This window comes from Bos indicus x Bos taurus, chromosome 6 (assembly GCF_003369695.1).
Source record: "Bos indicus x Bos taurus breed Angus x Brahman F1 hybrid chromosome 6, Bos_hybrid_MaternalHap_v2.0, whole genome shotgun sequence".
NCBI classification, from domain to species: domain Eukaryota; kingdom Metazoa; phylum Chordata; class Mammalia; order Artiodactyla; family Bovidae; genus Bos; species Bos indicus x Bos taurus.
In genome coordinates, this window is record NC_040081.1 from 2,978,427 (window position 1) to 2,999,500 (window position 21,074).

A 21,074-nucleotide genomic window follows, 5' to 3' on the forward strand; every position below is an offset into this window, starting at 1 on the left:
ATTGATTTTATATCCTGCAACTTTCACTGCAAAATTCACTGATTAGCTCTAGTAATTTTATGATACTATCTTTAAGGTTTTCAATGTACAGTATCATGTCAGCTGCAAACAATGAGAGCTTTACTTCTTTTCCAATCTGGATTCCTTTAATTTCTTTTTCTTCTCTGATTAGTGTAGCTAGGTCTTCCAGAACTATGTTGAATAATAGTGGTGAAAGTGGACACCCTTATCTGGTTCTTGATCTCAGGGGGAATGTTTTCAGTTTTTCATCATTGAGAATAATGTTTGCTGTACGCTCATCATATATGGCCTTTACTATATTGAGTTAGGTTCCTTATATGCCCATTTTTGGAAGCATTTTAATCATAAATGGGTGCTGAATTTTGTCAAAGGCTTTTTCTGCCTCTGTTGAGATTATATGGCTTTTATGTTTCAATTTGTTAATATGATTTATCACATTGATTCATTTGCATATATTGAAGAATCCTTGTATCCCTGGAATAAACCCAACTTGATCATGGTATATGAGCTTTTTGATGTGTTGCTGAATTCTGTTACCTAAAATTGTGTTGAGGATTTTTGCGTCTATGTTCATCAGTGCTATTGGCCTGTAGTTTTCTTTTTTTCTGTCTTGTCTTTGTCTGATTTTGGTATCAGGGTGCTGGTGGCTTCATAGAATGAGTTTGGAAGTGTTCTTTCCTCTGCAATTTTTTGAAAGAGTTTTAGAAGGATAGGCATTAGCTCTTCTCTACATGTTTGATAGAATTCTTCTGTGAAACCATTTGGTCCTGGGCCTTTGTTTTTTGGGAGATTTTTTGATCACAGCTTCAATTTCACTGCTTGTAATTGGGTTGTTCATAATTTATATTTCTTTCTGGATCCATCTTGGAAGATTGAACTTTTCTAAGAATCTGTCCATTTTTTCCAGGTTATCTATTTCATTGCCATATAGTTGTTCATACTAGTCTCCTATAAAACTTTGTATTTCTGCATTGTCTGTTGTAACTTCTCCTTTTTCACTTCTAATTTTGCTAGTTTGATTCTTCTCTCTTTTTTTCTTAGTCAGTCTGGCTATAGGTTTGTCAATTTTGTTTATCTTCTCAAAGAACCAGCTTTTATTTTTGTTAATCTTTACTATTGTTTATTTCATTTGTTTTTCAATCATTGCTGCTTGAATCTTTATTATTTTGTTCAATTTTGGGACTTTTTTGGTTCTTCTTTTTCCAGTTGTTTTAGATGTAAAGCTAGGTTGCCTACAGAAAAGAAGTAATTTTTAACCATTTTATCTTCTAGTTCACTGATTCATTCTTCTGCTTCAGATATTCTGCTATTGATTCCCTCCAGGGTATTTTTAATTTCAGTAATTGTATTATTTGTTTCTGTTTGTTTATTCTTTAATTTTTCTAGGTCTTTGTTAATTGATTCTTGTTCTTTCTCCATTTTGTTTTCAAGGTTTTGATTATCTTTACATAATTATTCTGAAATTTTTTTCAGGTATTTTGCCTATTTCCTCTTCATTTGTTCGGACTTCTGTGTTTCTGGTTTATTCTTTTCTTTATGTAGTATTTCTCTGTCTTTCCATTATTATTATTTTTTTAATATACTGTGTTTCAGGTCTCCTTTTCCCAAGCTTCAAGAAAAGTTAATTCTTCACTTGGAAAAGGTTGAATTATTTCCTCCTTTTAATTTCTGCCCTCCTAGGGTTGGTCCCAGAGAAGGCAATGGCACCCTACTCCAGTACTCTTGCCTGGAAAATCCCATGGATGGAGGAGCCTGGTGGGCTGCACTCCATGGGGTCGCTAAGAGTCGGACCCGACTGAGGAACTTCACTTTCACTTTCATGCACTGGAGAAGGAAATGGCAATCCACTCCAGTGTTCTTGCCTGGAGAATCCCAGGGATGGGGGAGTCTGGTGGGCTGCCATCCATGGGGTTGCACAGAGTTGGACATGACTGAAGCGACTTAGCAGCAGCAGCAGGGTTGGTCCAGTGGTTTGTGTAAGCTTGGTATAGGGTGAGATTTCTGCTTAGTTTTTGTTTTCTTGTTTGTTTTTCCTCTGATGGGCAAGGCTGAGTGAGGTGATGATCCTGTCTGCCTATGATTGGGTTTGTGCTTTTGTTTTGCTTGTTGTTTAGATGAGGCGTCCTGCACAGGGTGCTACTGGTGGTTGGGTGATGCTCAGTCTTGTATTCAGGTGGTTTAGTTTGTGTGAGTTCTCACTATGTGATACTCCCTAGGGTTAGTTCTTGATAGTCTAGGGTCTTAGAATCAGTGCTCCCACTCCAGTGGCTCAGGGCTTGATGTCTGGTCAGGAACAATTCCACAAGTGGCTTGTTATGTCATTAAGTGAGATTAAAACAAATATCCAAAAACGAGAAACCAAAGATGAACCCCAGACAAATGGCAGTTACAAAATTAGGCAAAAATATAGTTAAAATAATAGAATATACACATACACATATACACCCATGAGCAAAGTCAAAGCAGTCCAGCAAAAATAAAGAACAGTAGATTGACCTGGTGAACAAAGGAAATCATAAGTTATATTTACCAGTTAAGAACAAAACTAACTAAGGCACAAACTGGAAAAAAAAAAAAAAAAAAAAACCTAAAGCAAGGTGCCAAGAGGGGAATAAAGCAATGAAAACAAATCTAACAAATATATTGACAGGAAAAGAAGGAAAGAAAGAATAGATATGCAAATTTAAATAGAGGTAGATATGAAAAGAAAGTGAAAATTAGTCATTCAGTCATGTCCGACTCTTTGTGACCCCATGGACTGTAGCCAACCAAGCTCCTCTGTCCATGGGATTCCCCAAGCAAGAATACTGGAGTGGGTTGCCATTCTCTTCGCCAGGGGATCTTCCTGACTCATGGATCAAACCTGGTCTCCCTCATTGCAGGCAGAGTCTTTACCGTCTGAGCCACCAGGGAAGCTATAGAAGGTTTATAGAGGTAGATATAGCTCTATTTATTTATAGAGGTATATATAGAAGATTTATATAAAGATTAAAAGATTATATAAAGATTGCAGTTAAAGATTAACTGCAAGGGGAAAAGAACAGTAGGACAGGCAAACAAAGGAATAAATGTAGAAAAAATATAATACATTTAAAAAATTAAAATTATAAGAAAGAGAAAAATCAAAAGAGAGAAAAAAGCAAAAAAAAAAAAAAAAAGGAAAACTCCACAGAACTGCAAAAGCCCAATGTCCAACGTAGGGACAGAGGTTTATAACAACAATAAAAAGTTTGACTGAATATACACATATGCATATACACCCATAAACAAAATCAAAATAAATGCAACAAAAATAAAGTACGATATATTGACCTGGTGAATAAAGGAAACCAATACATTTAATCAGAGCAAAACTAATTAAAGCACAAACTGGAAAACAAAACTAAATCAAGTTGCCAATTGGGGAATAAAGCAATGAAAATAAAACTAACACATATGTTGTGAAGAAAGGAGAGAAAGAAAGGAAAGAAAGAACAGATAAGCCAAGTTAGATAGAGGTAGATAAAGATGATTTATATATGTTAAAGTTTAACTGCAAGGGGGAAGAACAATAGGGAAAGCAAACAAAGGAATAAATGTAGAAAAAATAATAATAGATTTAAAATTTTAAATTAAAAAAGGAAAGAGAGAAAAAAAAAGGAAAGCTCCACAGAACTGCAAAAGGCCAGTGTTGAAGCAAAGGTTTATAACAACAATAAAAAAAATTTGATTGAGAAAAAAGAAGAAAAAAAGCTCAAAAGCTTAATTGGATTTCATAGTGCCAATAAAATCGACAACTAAAACAGAGAGGGAAAAAAAAGGATTAAAAAAATCCAAAAGCATCTACAGAACAAGTCAAAAAATAAGAATAATAAATGTTTTCCTTGAGTGACTGCTGTCAGAGACCTTTCCCTCACTGGGAGTCACAGTCCACCCTACCTCCCTAGGATGCCCTCCAACACTGTGCTGTTCTCTGGACCTGCTGTGGGGGCAGCTCAGTTTCTAACCTGGTCCTACTTCTATGTGTTTTTGCCTCCAATGTCCATAGCTGTCAGAAATAGTGTGTTTTCTTTTGTGGAGCTTTCAATGACCTTTTATATATTCCATAGACACAGTGTCTGCCTAGTTGATCATGTGGATTTAACCTGCAGCTTATACAGCTGATGGGAAGGTTTTGGGTCTTCTTCCTTAGCCACACTGCCCCTGGGTTTCAACTTGCTGCTGCAAGGACTGTCTCATTCTCATTCCATTTAGTCTGCCACAGATCAGCTGTTTCACTCTCAGCCTTAAATATTTCTCTTCTGAAATGGACATTTAACCCGATGTGGGGATTGGACCCCTGCTTCAGTTCCCCCACCTGCCAAGGGCAGGTCCAGTCCTACTAACACTCCGACTTTTCTTCCTAGTTCCTTCATCCGACCAAGTTTTGCGTGGTTCTATATATTCTTTACCAGTGGTCAGGTACTCCTATCTGGTCTCAGCTGGTGTTCTGCAAGCACTTCTGTGTCTGAAGGTGTATTCCTGATGTGTTTGTGGAGAGGAATGGACTCCATGTCCACCTACTCGTCTGCCATCTTGTTCTCTGAGATTTATTTCTTGTATATTCTAAAAACTGACCACTGGTTTGAATGAACAAATGCAAATATCCCTATAAATAAATCCCCTTTGTTGTTGTTTAGTCGCCAAGTCATGTCTGACTCTTTTGTGACCTCACAAACGGAAGACCACCAGGATCCTCTATCCATGAGTTACAGGTTGGTTGTAATACGGTAGGTTGCCATTTCCTTCTCCAGGGGATCTTCCTGACCCAGGGATTGAACCTGTCTCTCCTGCATTGCAGGCAAATTCTTTACCAATGAGCCACCAGGAAGTCCAATAAATCCATTAACAATGCAATTTTAACTAGACTGGTTTATACTCTGACAGGATTTATCTTTGTCTGTGCTTGTTATTATGCTCCCTGGGTCTATGGATGCCTGGATAACTGGTGCATGACCAGGCAGTGCCTCTTAGATTATCCAACTGTGGCTCTAACTGTCTGCAACCAAACTAAGATAATCACATTGATCAGCTCCCTAGAATTTGCATTGTTGAGCTAGAAGGGATTTACCAGGAGGCATTCAGGATTCAAGGTTCACTTTCTTTGGTGGACCTGTACTTCCCTGATAAATAAGTGTAAATGTGGCTATGATTAGGAATCTCTATTTTAACTCTGAAGATACTTAAGAATCTATTGCTAAAGCAATAGTTGTTCAAAAAAGTTCCTAGACTCTCTTATCAAAATTGCTCTTGATGATAAAAAAAGTCCTTGATTATCTTTTAGCTGAGCAAGGAGATGTTTATGTGTTGCCAACACCACCTGCTACCCCTGAATTGACACATCTGGAGAGGCTGAGACTTACCTATATAAAGTCGCTGAACAAGAAAGTGATTCTTTCAATGAGATCTTTAAAACAATTTTTTTTTTTTTTTTTTTTACTTATTTGATTCTGATTGATTTGGCTCTTGGGAACCATGGCTTTGAAGTGTACTCCAAACTTTGGGAATTATCCTGCTTATAACAATAACAGTCACCCCAATGAGCAGTATTCTCTTAAGAGCTTTAAATGCAGTTTCCAAGTGACTAACCACCAAGCAATGGTTTCCTTAAGATTGAAACATCAGACAAACAAGGAAGAGAAAGCCTAACTAAAGTAGGTGAACCCTAAGTAGTGACCTGTGAACACCTCAGAGATTCAGCAAAAAATCTCATAAGCTGTGAATACTACACAGGGATCAGCAAAAACCTATGAGAACTTAAGAGCAGTAGCTCGGAGAGGCACTAATGCTTTAAATTTTGATCACATCTCTAAGTGAAGCTGAGTCTGATCAATAAAAGGTAATTTTCAAAAACAAGACAAATGTGACTCCCAAATGGAGTCTCTTATGCTAAGCTCCACATCACCAAGCTGAAACAAACTCTTGGAATGTTAATTCAGTCAATCAGGAGTCACCTGACTTGCACTGGTGAGGTCATCCACTAGCCACTGAAGGAAAGGGACCTTGCCACAACCAATCTACATTTTGCTAGTATGATTTCCTTGCTCCTGATTCCTTCTGCCTATAAAAGTCTTTCATTTTGTACAGTTTCTTAGAGCATCATTATTTTGCAAATGGGATACTGTCCATGAATCACTGAAAAAGCCAATAAGATCTTTAAAATGTACTCAGTTAATTTTTTTTTAAACAGGTTCTACCTCAGAAATAAAAGAAATAGTTGAGTTTAATCTCTTCATTTTCATCTGTAGCAGTCAAAGCAAATTTTTCTAATTTATAACTTTCCTAGGTTTCAATTTTTCAACTTTCTTATTTGGTTAAGATATGATTTTGGGCCTCATTAATTGGTCATTTTAAGGTAGGAGTATGTAACATATTAAGAAGAAAAAGAAAAATGTATTTATTTTAATTTCACAATGAATTTTTTCCTCTTTTCTCTGGTTCTAATTCCATCTTCCCATCTGCTTTTTGAGTACTCTGCAGCATGCAGGATCTTTGCTGACTGACCAGGGATCAAACCTGTGCACCTAGTATTGGGAACGTGGAGTCTCAGCCACCGGATCACCAGGGCAATCCCTCTGCTGCTGCCACTGCTAAGTCACTTCAGTCTTGTCCAACTCTGTGCGACCCCACAGACGGCAGCCCACCAGGCTCCCCCATCCCTGGGATTCTCCAGGCAAGAATACTGGAGTGGGTTGCCATTTCCTCTAACCTCATCTTTATCATGGACAAATAATTCAACCTCTCCTTGCCTTGATACCCACAATCATGTTGTTTGACTCTGGGAGATAAATGGCTAAGTTCTCTCTGTCTCTAAATTGCTGTCAAGGTTGAAAAAATTGGCCAGAGATGTATAAACACTATTTGTAAGTTGATATAGCTAAATATTTATATTTATTTTCTGTAGCTTAAGAATGAAAATGATATAGCTGAGATTTATTAAAAATATTATTTTTGGTTCTTTTCTTAGAACCAAAGATAATTCTTAGGTACTTGGAAAGCTGCATAAAGAATTTCATGGCCCCAAGTTCAGATAAAATTAGTGACTGTACTTTAGGGACTTGACAAAGTAAATAATAATAGATCAAGCTCATGGAATATCAACACAGTCCTCAATTAAACTTAAGTCATTAAATTAAAATATCAACACAGTCCTCAGTTTAACTGTTGATTCTGCCTCTTACTAGCTATGTGACTTTAGAAAGTTACCAAACCTCTCTAATCCATGTACTTATAAAGCTCAGCATTCAGAAAACTAAGATCATGGCATCTGGTCCCATCACTTCATGGGAAATAGATGGGAAACAGTGGAAACAGTGTCAGACTTTATTTTTTCTGGGCTCCAAAATCACTGCAGATGGTGACTGCAGCCATGAAATTAAAAGACGCTTACTCCTTGGAAGGAAAGTTATGACCAACCTAGATAGCATATTCAAAAGCAGAGACATTACTTTGCCAACAAAGGTTCATCTAGTCAAGGCTATGGTTTTTCCAGTGGTCATGTATGGATGTGAGAGTTGGACTGTGAAGAAAGCTGAGCACCAAAGAATTGACGCTTTTGAACTGTGGTGTTGGAGAAGACTCTTGAGAGTCCCTTGGACTGCAAGGAGATCCAACCAGTCCATTGTAAAGGAGATCAGTCCTGGGTGTTCATTGGAAGGACTGATGCTGAAGCTGAAACTCCAATACTTTGGCCACCTCATGCGAAGAGATGACTCATTTGAAAAGACCCTGATGCTGGGAGGGATTGGGGGCAGGAGGAGAAGTGGATGACAAAGGATGAGATGGCTGGATGGCATCACCGACTCGATGGATGTGAGTTTGAGTGAACTCCGGGAGTTGCTGATGGACAGGGAGACCTGGAGTGTTACGATTCATGGGCTCGCAAAAAGTAGGACACGACTGAGCGACTGAACTGAGCTAAACTGATCTGTAAACAACATAAGAATATTTACCTCAAGGGTTGTTTTAATAATTAAATTTGAGAAAGTAAGTAAATCTCCCTAAAACATTGTGAGCACTCACTGCAAATTTACTTCTTTAATCACACCCATGATCTCTATCTTTATCCATCTCTCCTCACTTGTTTTTATTATCACATCACACAAACATCCTGTAACTTTCCTGCCTTTGCCTCTGGCCCCCATGAATCTTTTTCTTCCTGTATTCTGCCATTTCTTAGAGCAAACTCATCATAAACATTGCTTAAAACACTACTTCCTCTTACCTCATATTCTCTTTAACAGACATTTTGAGCAGACTTTCCTCCTCAATTCTCTTCTGAAACACTCATGGCAAGGTTAACCAGTGACTTCTACTTTACAAGAACAATGACCAATTTTTAGTCCTTCATTTGACTTGACTTACAAGTAGTATTTAACAAAATGTATTATTTTCTCCTCTGAAACTGTCTTCTTTAACTTGATTTTCTCCTACCTCACTGGCAGATCCTTTGTTTTTGTCAGTTTTCCATTAATGATAAATGCAATGAAAAATGAGTCATACTCAACATCTATCATTATCATGTTTTATACAATGAACATTCATTTAATCTTAAAGATGGATACAGTTGCCACTGGATTGTGGAAAATCATCCCCTCCACTTCTAGCGGGGTTATTTTTTCCTAGTTGGAAGCACCTTTTATTTACAGTTGCCCCTTGGTGTCTGCAGGGAATTGCTTTCAGGACCTCTGCTGATACCAGAATCTGTGGACCCTCAAGCCCTTTGTGTATTTGCATATAACCTATAAACATATTTCTATATATGTTGTCATCTCTAGATTAGATAGTATTAGAAAGTACCTAATAAAATGGAAATGCTATGTAAATAATGGTAAATGCAATATAAATATCATGTAAACAGTGTCAACATGGAACACATTCAAATTTTGCTTTTGGGAATTTTTTGGAAGTTTTTGGAATAATTTCAACCCATGGCTGATTGAATCCGTGGATGAAAAATCTGTGGATATGAAGAGCTGATTGTATTTATTTAATCAACAAACTTTTCTCAAGTGCTTCCTAGAGTAGAATCTGTGCTAGGGGAAGAAAAGATGAATAATTTACATTCACTATCCTCTGGAAGATTTTCCTATAGTAGATGGTTTAGGAGGGTTTCCCTAATGATTCGGTGATAAAGAATCCACCTGCCAATGCAGGAAATGCAAGAGATTAGAGTTTGATTCCTGAGTTGGGAAGATCCCCTGGAGGAGGGCATGACAACCCACTCCAATATTCTTGTTTGGGAAATTCCATGGACAGAGGAGCCTGGAGGGCTACAGTGCATGGTGTCACAATGAGTTAGATAAGACTTAGTGACTAAACAATAACAGATGGTATAGAATGGTTAAAGCTTCCACAAAACATGAAACAAAAATCTTTCTGATCTTCCTGAGAGTCAGTGAATGTGACTAAGACAAAAGAAAGCAAACAAACAAAACAAAACTGCTGTATAAGAAATATTGCACTCATGATCATGGATTATGACCTCTGAAGATTTCCAACTCCTTTAAGTATTCAATAAGGGAGGAATATTCCTCATGTGAGGATTATTGAAACAGTTGGAAGCAGTGCAAACATTGTCAGTTTAGATACAAGGGCATGATGGTGGATATTATCTCAGTTAGTGACTGGGCCATTTGCTGCAAGCAGAATGCAGTCACTGAGCTATGGAACAAAGCCTTGAGCCAATATCAGACCATGTGTACAGACATGGTCATCAGCAGACAGTGTTGGTACTCAGTTGGGGACGAACTGCTAGTTAAACAACTTGCCCTTGAGCCAAATTGATATCAACACGAAGTAATGTTGTTGGAGGCTGCAATTTCAAACTCTGCAGGCAATGCTATGTTTCTTTTAAAGTGTTATTGATTTTCTGGAACATCATTCAGGGGAAATGATTGTGCCATTTTAGATACCACAACTTTAGTCTTTATTTATAAGCACTCCATTTTTTATTGTATGAGAACCTTTCATTTTGAGTCTGTTCTTTGAGATATTCTGATGTATTATTTGTTGATAATACAATGTTGGTAATTTCTGCTATGCTCTCATAATTAGGATTATAAACATCAAGTGTGGTAGAGCATTGTGAGCTGTCAAATTAGGTGTCTTGAGAAAATTGCAGCTATTTCCTTGAATACAGGCAATTCAGCACTGTAATGTTACAGTTCTAATTGGTCTCTGTACTCTGGGTATGATTCACTTTATTTCCATTCCTGAAATATTTGTGTTTAGGTGTGTTCAAAGCAAACTGTATGTCAACAAACTAATGGATGTCCTAAGATTTCATTCTAAACGTTAATAGAATGTTGTGCATGCCAACTCATTTATTTTAACTTCTGAGGACAGTGTAGTAGACACCTAATGAGTCTCTTCCCATACTTCTTCCCCTTAGTTATACATGTACTACTGTTGTCCCTTCCATTGTATGCTTCTGGTACAGACTTCTGTGTCTGCAAGAATTGGTCTCGGAAGCAGTAGCTGACTGAAGTTGGCTGCATTATGATACTCCACCTCCATGACTATTATTTGTCCAAAGATAGGATTTTATCCAGTCTGTGTCAAGAATAACACTTCCTGGAGGCTTTTTAGAATTAACATTAGACAAAAAGTTTCAGTTCTTTTTCAAAAGAAAGATGAAGAATCAAATCAGATCAGGTCAGTGCTCAGTTGTGTCCGACTCTTTGTGACCCCATGAATCGCAGCAGTCCAGGCCTCCCTGTCCATCACCAACTCTCAGAGTTCACTGAGACTCCCGTCCATTGAGTCAGTGGTACCATACAGCCAACTCATCCTCTGTCGTCCCTTCTTCTCCTGCCCCCAATCCCTCCCAGCATCAGAGTCTTTTCCAATGAGTCAACTCTTCACATGAGGTGGCCAAAGTACTGGAGTTTCAGCTTTAGCATCATTCCTTCCCAAGAAATCCCAGGGCTGATCTCCTTCAGAATGGACTGGTTGGATCTCCTTGCAGTCCAAGGAACTCTCAAGAGTCTTCTCCAACACCACAGTTCAAAAGCATCAATTCTTTGGCACTCAGCCTTCTTCACAGTCCAACTCTCACATCCATACATGACCACAGGAAAAATCATAGCCTTGACTAGACGAATCTTTGTTGGCAAAGTAATGTCTCTGCTTTTGAATATGCTATCTAGGTTGGTCATAACTTTCCTTCCAAGGAGTAAGTGTCTTTTAATTTCATGGCTGCAGTCACCATCTGCAGTGATTTGGGAGCCCAGAAAAATAAAGTCTGACACTGTTTCCACTGTTTCCCCATCTATTCCCCATGAAGTGGTGGGACCGGATGCCATGATCTTCGTTTTCTGAATGTTGAGATTTAAGCCAACTTTTTCACTCTCAACTTTCACTTTCATCAAGAGGCTTTTTAGTTCCTCTTCACTTTCTGCCATAAGGGTGGTGTCATCTACATATCTGAGGTTATTGATATTTCTCCCGGCAATCTTGATTCCAGCTTGTGTTTCTTCCAGTGCAGCATTTCTCATGATGTACTCTCCATATAAGTTAAATAAGCAGGGTGACAATATACAGCATGGACGTACTCCTTTTCCTATTTGGAACGAGTCTGTTGTTCCAAATCCAGTTCTAACTGTTGCTTCCTGACCTGCATACAAATTTCTCAAGAGGCAGATCAGGTGGTCTGGTATTCCCATCTCTTTCAGAATTTTCCACAGTTTATTGTGATCCACATAGTCAAAGTCTTTGGCATAGTCAATAAACCAGAAAGAGATGTTTTTCTGGAACTCTCTTGCTTTTTCTATGATGTGGTCCAATGGAGAAGGGAATGGCAACCCACTTCAGTATTTTTGCCTTGAGAACCCCATGAACAGTATGAAAAGGCAAAATGATAGGATACTGAGAGAGAAACTCCCCAGGTCAGTAGGTGCCCAATATGCTACTGGAGATCAGTGGAGAAATAACTCCAGAAAGAATGAAGGGATGGAGCCAAAGCAAAAAGAATACCCAGCTGTGGATGTGACTGGTGATAGAAGCAAGGTCCGATGCTGTAAAGAGCAATATTGCATAGGAACCTGGAATGTCAGGTCCATGAATCAAGGCAAATTGGAAGTGGTCAAACAAGAGATGGCAAGAGTGAATGTCAACATTCTAGGAATCAGCGAACTGAAATGGACTGGAATGGGTGAATTTAACTCAGATGACCATTATATCTACTACTGCAGGCAGGAATCCCTCAGAAGAAATGGAGTAGCCATCATGGTCAACAAAAGAGTCCAAAATGCAGTACTTGGATGCAACCTCAAAAACGACAGAATGATCTCTGTTCGTTTCCAAGGCAAGCCATTCAGTATCACACTAATCCAAGTCTATGCCCCAACCAGTAATGCTGAAGAAGCTGAAGTTGAACGGTTCTATGAAGACCTACAAGACCTTTTAGAACTAACACCCAAAAAAGATGTCATTTTCATTATAGGGGACTGGAATGCAAAAGTAATAAGTCAAGAAACACCTGGAGTAACAGGCAAATTTGGCCTTGGAATACGGAATGAAGCAGGGCAAAGACTAATAGAGTTTTGCCAAGAAAATGCACTGGTTATAACAAACACCCTCTTCCAACAACACAAAAGAAGACCCTATACATGGACATCACCAGATGGTCAACACCGAAATCAGATTGATTATATTCTTTGCAGCCAAAGATGGAGAAGCTCTATACAGTCAATAAAAACAAGACCAGGACCTCCTTATGGTGGTTCAGACCATGAACTCCTTATTCAGACTTAAATTGAAGAAAGTAGGGAAAACCACTAGACCATTCAGGTATGACCTAAATCAAATCCCTTATGATTATACAGTGGAAGTGAGAAATAGATTTAAGGGCCTAAATCTGATAGATAGAGTGCCTGATGAACTATGGAATGAGGTTCGTGACCTTGTACCGGAGAAAGGGATCAAGAACATCCCCATGGAAAAGAAATGCAAAAAAGCAAAATGGCTGTCTGGGGAGGCCTTACACATAGCTGTGAAAAGAAGAGAAGCAAAAAGCAAAGGAGAAAAGGAAAGATATAAGCATCTGAATGCAGAGTTCCAAAGAATAGCAAGAAGAAATAAGAAAACCTTCTTCAGTGATCAATGCAAACAAATAGAGGAAAACAACAGAATGAGAAAGACTAGAGATCTCTTCAAGAAAATCAGAGCTACCAAAGGAACATTTCATGCAAAGATGGGCTCGATAAAGGACAGAAATGGTATGAACCTAACAGAAGCAGAAGATATTAAGAAGAGATGGCAAGAATACACAGAAGAACTGTACAAAAAAGAGCTTCACAACCCAGATAATCACGATGGTGTGATCACTCACCTAGAGCCAGACATCCTGGAATGGGAAGTCAAGTGGGCCTTAGAAAGCATCACTACGAACAAAGCTAGTAGAGGTGATAGAATTCCGGTTGAGTTATTCCAAATCCTGAAAGATGATGCTGTGAAAGTGCTGCACTGAATATGCCAGCAAATATGGAAAACTCAGCAGTGGCCGCAGGACTGGAAAAGGTCAGTTTTCATTCCAATCCCAAAGAAAGGCAATGCCAAAGAATGCTCAAACTACTGAACAATTTCACTCATCTCACACGCGAGTAAAGTAATGCTCAAAATTCTCCAAGCCAGGCTTCAGCAATATGTGAACCGTTAACTTCCTGATGTTCAAGCTGGTTTTAGAAAAGGCAGAGGAACCAGAGATCAAATTGCCAACATCCTCTGGATCATGGAAAAGATGAACAATATCAATAAAGTTTTTTGTACTCTCATTTCTAAGCCAGTCGGAAAATACCAGATTGACTGAATAAAGAGAATGCATGCAGATAAAAAAGGGGCAAGAGATATAGGGAGTGAATTCTGGCAGTTTTCAAGTCCTCTGATCCTGTTACCCTATGGCCCAGGTATACTACTCTGGTGGAAAAAGATTGGTTACATGTGCCAATAAATCTTTTATATAAAGCCTAAATTAGTTTAGATAGATTTCTATAATAGTAATTATACTAGGTCTGACAAATATGGCAAGATGATTATATTTATATTTAAATTCTTCCTCATTTTCCACTACCCCATGTGCTACACAATAACACATGATAGTAGCACTCATTTGATTCTGTAGCTACATAAAAAAAAGAAAGGAATGACATAATTGTGGGATAATATTTTAGATTAAATTTCATTTACTGGAAATGCTTGATGTAAGCAACTGAGTGACATAATTTTATGTTCCTCATAGTTGCCTCCAACACACTTTCTATATATTATTTTTCTTGAAATTTGGCACAGGTTTTTCCTATTTGAATTAGACTTTGAATAATAATCTCTTTATCTAGGATGACATGTGCCAAATTAAGCATAGAAACTTTTAATGTTGAAAGATACAGATTCTTTAGATAATTCAGGCACAAAACTCACTCATTTTCATTAGTACTTTTAGGAAAATAGAGATGGACTCGTGATCTATCTAAATACTCAAAATTCTAGAGAACATTTTAACCATAAATTAGATATCAGTTAACAAAAAAAGAAAAAACAAAAACGAAGCTACTAGAAAAGAACAATTTTTTAGGTCATATATTTATGAGATACTGTCATTCAGTACAAGATATCTGATACTGTTTGTTTTGCTAATATACATATGGAACTAAGGAGAAGGTTTTGGTAAACCTGAACATAGCTTAAATGCTGATTTCTATCAAGATAAATGTATAGTTAGGCTCTCCAGAGAAATAGAACCAGTGGATGGGGACAGGAGGAGAGACGAATTTTTATATATTTATCAGCAGATTTCTGTATATTAATCTTGAATCTTGCAACTTTGCTGAATTCATTTATTAGTTCTAGTAGTTGTTGGGTGGAGCATTTTCTATATAAAGGATCATTTGCAAATTCATTTCTTGTAGTGTGTGTGTGTGTGTGTGTGTGTGTTTATTTCAGCTTTTGAATTCTTTATTTCCAATTGGATCTTCTTGTATTTTCTAATTCCTTGATAAAATTTTCACTGTGTACATTCATTCTTTCCCATGATTTAGTTAATAGTTTTATTACCATTTGTTAAAATTCATCTTGTAATCTGTTTCATTATTTTTCTCAGGTTTTTTATTTTACTCTTCAAATTGAGAGCAGTTTCATTTTGCTTAATTTTCTCTGTTTCTATGAATTTAGGCCAAACATTTACCAAATGCCGTCTTGAAGTTGTGTTCTTACGTAAAGGCATGACTTTGCAGACTGTGTGCCCAGTGCCTTTGGTGGGAGGTTTGGATTTGATGTGGATGCCAGGCACAGCTTTCCCCAGGGTGTGTTGGCAACTACCACCTTAGTAGGAGGTGGGACTGGAGATGGAGCCCAGAGCTGGAACTGGGCATGAGGCAGGGCTTCCTGTATGCTCAGTGGCCATTGCTGTCCTACTAGGAGTGGTGACTGATCCTAAGTTGCTGGAGTCAGGCATAAGCTGGCTTTGTCCCTTTTAAATGTTTTTTTTTTTTCCCCCCTCCCTGAGCTGGGATTCTTACTCCAGAGAGACAGAATGCTGGAGCAATTGGGCCCCATGCAACCTCTCAGCTTGGGCTGGCTGCATACAGGAGTTGAAGCTGTCTCTAAATGCACTGCTTGTACACGTGTCTGTATGTTTTCCCCTTACTCTGCTCACATTCAACCTCAGGCGTACATTTCCTTTGTCCCTCACAGCTGATCACTGCCCCCAGTTTCTGCCTCCTCTGCTCTGTTGTGGATCTGCAAGGCCTGTGTGGACTCTGCGTGTATTGTGGGTGAGCTGCAGTATCGCACCAGCTGTAAGAGACCAGGGCAGCTTCCCATACACTGTTTGAGTAAGAGTCAACATTGAACACCACTGCCCCATGCAGGCTCTGCCTTGGAACCAGGTCACCACTGTATCCTACAGTGGAGTCATTTCCCAGTCATGACCTGCCCACATGCAGTGCCACACTGTGGCATGGACTGAGTGAGGCCAGGGCGTTTGCTCAGCTTGGGCTGGTGCATGTGCTAAGGTGGCTGCATGAATTCTGGCAGCCACTAGAGCAGACCTCTCTGTGCCCTGCCTCAGGGGCAAGACAACATGCACTCCTCATGAGTATTCAGGATTCCCATTGTCCTCCTTTTAGTCTCAGCAATCCTACATCCAGAAAGGGAGCTTGCCTCCTCAGTGTCAGACCCCAGGACTGAGGTTGGAACAGCTCCCTTTACAGGGCAGTACTCCACTCATGTTTCCTTTCTTTCCTTCTGAGTTCCCCACCAGGGGCACAGGTCCCAAACTAATCACTTACCTTCTTGTCTTACCCTGTCACAAATATATCTTTTTTACAGCCTTAGTTGTACAGGAGGCTTTCTTCCAGTTAGTTTTAGTGAGAATTTTTCCATATGTACATGCATTTTTTGATGTTTTGTGGGGAGACTAGCCCATTAATTCAGTTCAGCGCAGTCATTCAGTCATGTCTGACTCTTTGTGACCCCATGAACCTCAGGATACCAGACCTCCCTGTCCATCACCAACTCCTGCGGTCCACCCAAACCCACGTCCATTGAGTCAGTGATGCCATCCAATCATCTCATCCCTGTTGTCCCCTTCTCCTCCTGCCCTCAATCTTTCCCAGCATAAGGGTCTTTTCAAATGAGTCAGCTCTCTGCATCATGTGGCCAAAGTATTGGAGTTTCAGCTTCAACATCAGTCTTTCCAATGAACACCCAGGACTGATCTCCTTTACAATAGACTGGTTGGATCTCCCTGCAGTCCAAGAGACTCTCAAGAGCCTTCTCCAACACCACAGTTCAAAAAGTTCAATTCTTCTGTGTTCAGCTTTCTTTATAGTCCAACTTTAACACCCATACATGACCACTGGAAAAACCATAGCCTTGACTAGATGGACCTTATTGACAAAGTAATGTCTCTGCTTTTTAATATGCTTTCTAGGTTGGTCATAACTTTCCTTCCAAGGAGCAAGTGTCTTAATTTCATGGCTTCAATCAACATCTGCAGTGATTTTGAAGCTCAGAAAAATAAAGTCAGCCACTGTTTCCACTGTTTCCCCATCTATTTGCCATGAAGTGATGGGACCAGATGCCATCATCTTAGTTTTCTGAATGTTGAGCTTTAAGCCAACTTTTTCACTCTCCTCTTTCACTTTCATTAAGAGACTCTTTAGTTCTTCTTCACTTTCTGCCATAAAGGTGGTGTCATCTGCATATTTGAGGTTATTGATATTTCTCCCGGCAATCTTGTTTCCAGCTTGTGCTTCCTCCAGCCCAGCATTTCTCATGATGTACTCTGCATAGAACTTAAATAAGCAGGGTGACAATATACAGCCTTGACGTACTCCTTTTCCTATTTGGAACCAGTCTGTTGTTCCATGTCCAGTTCTAACTGTTTCTCCCTGACCTGCATACAGATTTCTCAGGAGACAGGTCAGGTGGTCTGGTATTCCCATCTCTTTCAGAATTTTCCACAGTTTATTGTGATCCACACAGTCAAAGCTTTGGCATAGTCAATAAAGCAGAAATAGATGTTTTTCTGGAACTCTCATGCTTTTTCAATGATTCAGTGGATGTTGGCAATTTGATCTCTGGTTCCTCTGCCTTTTCGGAAACGAGTTTGAACATTTGAAAGTTCATGGTTCACATATTGCTGAAGCCTGGCTTGGAGAATTTTGAGCATTACTTTACTAGCCTGTGAGATGAGTGCAATTGTGCAGTAGTTTGAGCATGCTTTGGCATTGTCTTTCTTTGGGATCGGAATGAAAACTGACCTTTTCCAGTCCTGTGGCCACTGCTGAGTTTTCCAAAGTTGCTGACATTGAGTGCAGCACTTTCACAGCATCATCTTTCAGGATTTGAAATAGCTCAACTGGAATTCCATCACTTCCACTAGTTTTGTTCGTAGTGATGCTTCCTAAGGCCCACTTGACTTCACATTCCAGGAGGTCTGGCTCTAGGTGAGTGATCACACCATTGTAATTATCTGGGTCGTGAAGATCTTTTTTGTATAGTTCTTCTGTGTGTTCTTGCCCCCTCTTCTTAATATCTTCTGCTTCTGTTAGGTCCATACCATTTCTGTCTTTATTGAGCCCATCTTTGCATAAAATATTCCCTTGGTATCTCTAATTTTCTTGAAGAGATCTCTAGTCTTTCCCATTCTATTGTTTTCATCTATTTCTTTGCATTGATTGCTGAGGAAGGCTTGCTTATCTCTCCTTGCTATTCTTTGGAATTCTGCATTCAAATGGGTATATCTTTCCTTTTCCCTTTTGCTTTTCACTTCCCTTCATTTCATAGCTATTTGCAAGGCCTCGTCAGACAGCCATTTTGCTTTTTTTGCATTTCTTTTTCTTGGCAATGATCTTGGTTCCTGTCTCCTGTACAATGTCATGAACTTCTATCCATAGTTCATCAGGCACTCTGTCTACCAGATCTAGTCCCTACCAGATCTATTTTTCACTTCCACTGTATAGTCATAAGGGATTTGATTAGGTCATCCCTGAATGGTCTAGTGGTTTTCTCCACTTTCTTCAATTTCAGTCTGAATTTGGCAATAAAGAGTTCATGGTCTGAGCCACAGTCAGCTCCCAGTCTTGTTTTTGCTGACTCTATAGAGCTTCTCCATCTTTGGCTGCAAAGAATATAATCAACCTGATTTCGGTGTCGACCATCTGGTGATGTCCATGTGTAGAGTCTTCTCTTATGTTGTTGGAAGAAGGTGTTTTTTATGACCATTGCATTCTTTTGACAGAACTCTATTAGCCTTTGCCCTGCTTTATTCCGTACTCCAAGGGCAAATTTACCTGTTACTCCAGGTGTTTCTTGACCTCCTACTTTTGCATTCCAGTCGCCTATAATGAAAAGGACATCTTTTTTGGGTGTTAGTTATAAAAGGTCTTGTGGTCTTCATAGAACTGTTCAACTTCAGCTTCTTCAGTGTACTAGTCGGGGCATACACTTGGGTTACTGTTATATTGAATGGTTTGCCTTGGAAACGAACAGAGATCATTCTGTCACTTTAAAAATAGGTTATTCCATCATTTTGATTGATCTCCAGGGAAACAGTTGGTAGCCAAAATATTTTGTAACTGTTTAATGACTTCAGAATTTATTACACTTAAAAAAATGAATCTTTATCTTTTGCAAGTTTACAATTTTTGAAAATAAAAAAAAAATTATTATCTAAAACCTGATAAAATTTTCAAGCTAGGAATATGTGGGGTAAAATGTAGGATGTGGCACAAGTTAGATTTCATTAAGTGGCTTGACAGTTCCTCAAAGGAAGTATAAATGGAAGCTCTGATAAATAGTAATTACTGGAATAAGTGCTTACAGTTTGTGTGCTTGGATATTTATTAGATATGGCATACACGTGATTTATTTGTTTAGGTATTTACTTCACCTATATTCAAGTAGGATTTGAAATACTGAAGTTACAGTATAGTAACTTCCAAACATTTTGTAGTTTGGAAATATAAGAGCAAAATAATTATGTGATACTGACATTTTACTTCAATTTTCTTATCCCATGTTTTAATAAAATGATCTTCTGTCATAAAAATATAGTCTACAATTAATATAATTAAAATTAGTCCTCTAAAATGTCTCCTCTAATGACAGATTTTTCCCTTATTGAGGTAGTCCAAATTTGTTTATCTAGTTGAGTCAAAATTGCTTTGTTTTTTAATACCATGCCAGTGTTCTTCAGAAATGTTTTCAGAACTCCCAAAGGAAGGCTTATAATTTTCTATGACAGTCTATGATATAAGGGGACTTGAAAGCAGATATTGGCTTGTTTTCTCAGGCAACAGTGGAATTAATGATATTTCCTGATTTTATTCTAAAGCTAAAAAGTACTGCTGCTATGTCTGGAAAATATCTGCCTTTTTTTTTTTGTTTTGTTTTTTTTGTTCAAATAATAAAGAACTAACCAACTTCAAGAGTGGACAGTGTGTACAGGACATGGAAGGACTTTGCATTTCTTTCGGAAAATGAAATAGAGATTTGAACTTACATTGTGTTGTAAATAAAGGGTTATAGATGATATTTATAATGCAAATGCTCTTAAACACAAAAACCTAAAATACAGCTACCATATGATTCAGCAATTCCATACCTGAACATATATTCAGAGAAAATCGTGATTGTAAAAGATACATGTGCTTCAATGTTCATTGCAGCACTATTTACACAGACAAGACATGGAAAAAAACTTAAATGTCCATCAAAAGATAAAATGGAAAAGAAGAGGGGGTGCATATATACAATAAAATGTATATACTCTACTCAATATTCTGTAGTAATGTAGATTACTATTAATATTGAGTTTGAATAATATTAATTAATAGAATGTAGAATGTATGTAGAATTATTACTAATTATTATTATTTATTAATAATTAATATTATTAATAGAATGTAGAATGTATATTAATAGAATGTATATATTAATAGAATGAATAGAATAGAGTATAATATATATTAATAGAATTAATATTGATAGAATGTATATAGAATTATTATTAATTATTATTAATATTATTAACAATTAATATTATTAATAGAATGTAGAATGTATATTAATAGAATGTAGAATATATATACTCTACTCAATATTCTGTAGTAATGTAGATTACTATTAATATTGAGTTTGATTAATATTGATTAATATTAATATTGAGTAGAGTTTGCTATGCTATACAGTATGTCTTTGTTGATTATTTTATATATAGTAGTGTGTACATGTCAGTCCCTAACTCCTAATTTATTCCTCCCTCCACCTTTCCCCTTTGGTAACCATGATATATTTTCAACATCTATGAGTCTGTTTTTGCTTTGTAAATTTTTCATATTTTTTTTAGATTCCATATATAAGTAACATCTATGATCCAGTTCTCTGTCTGACTCACTTTACTTAGAATGATCATTTCTAGGTCCATCCATGTTGTTGCAAGCAGCATGATTTCATTCATTTTATGACTGATGTAATGCAATATTCTATTGTATATATGCACCCCCTCTTCTTTTCCAATTTATCTTTTGATG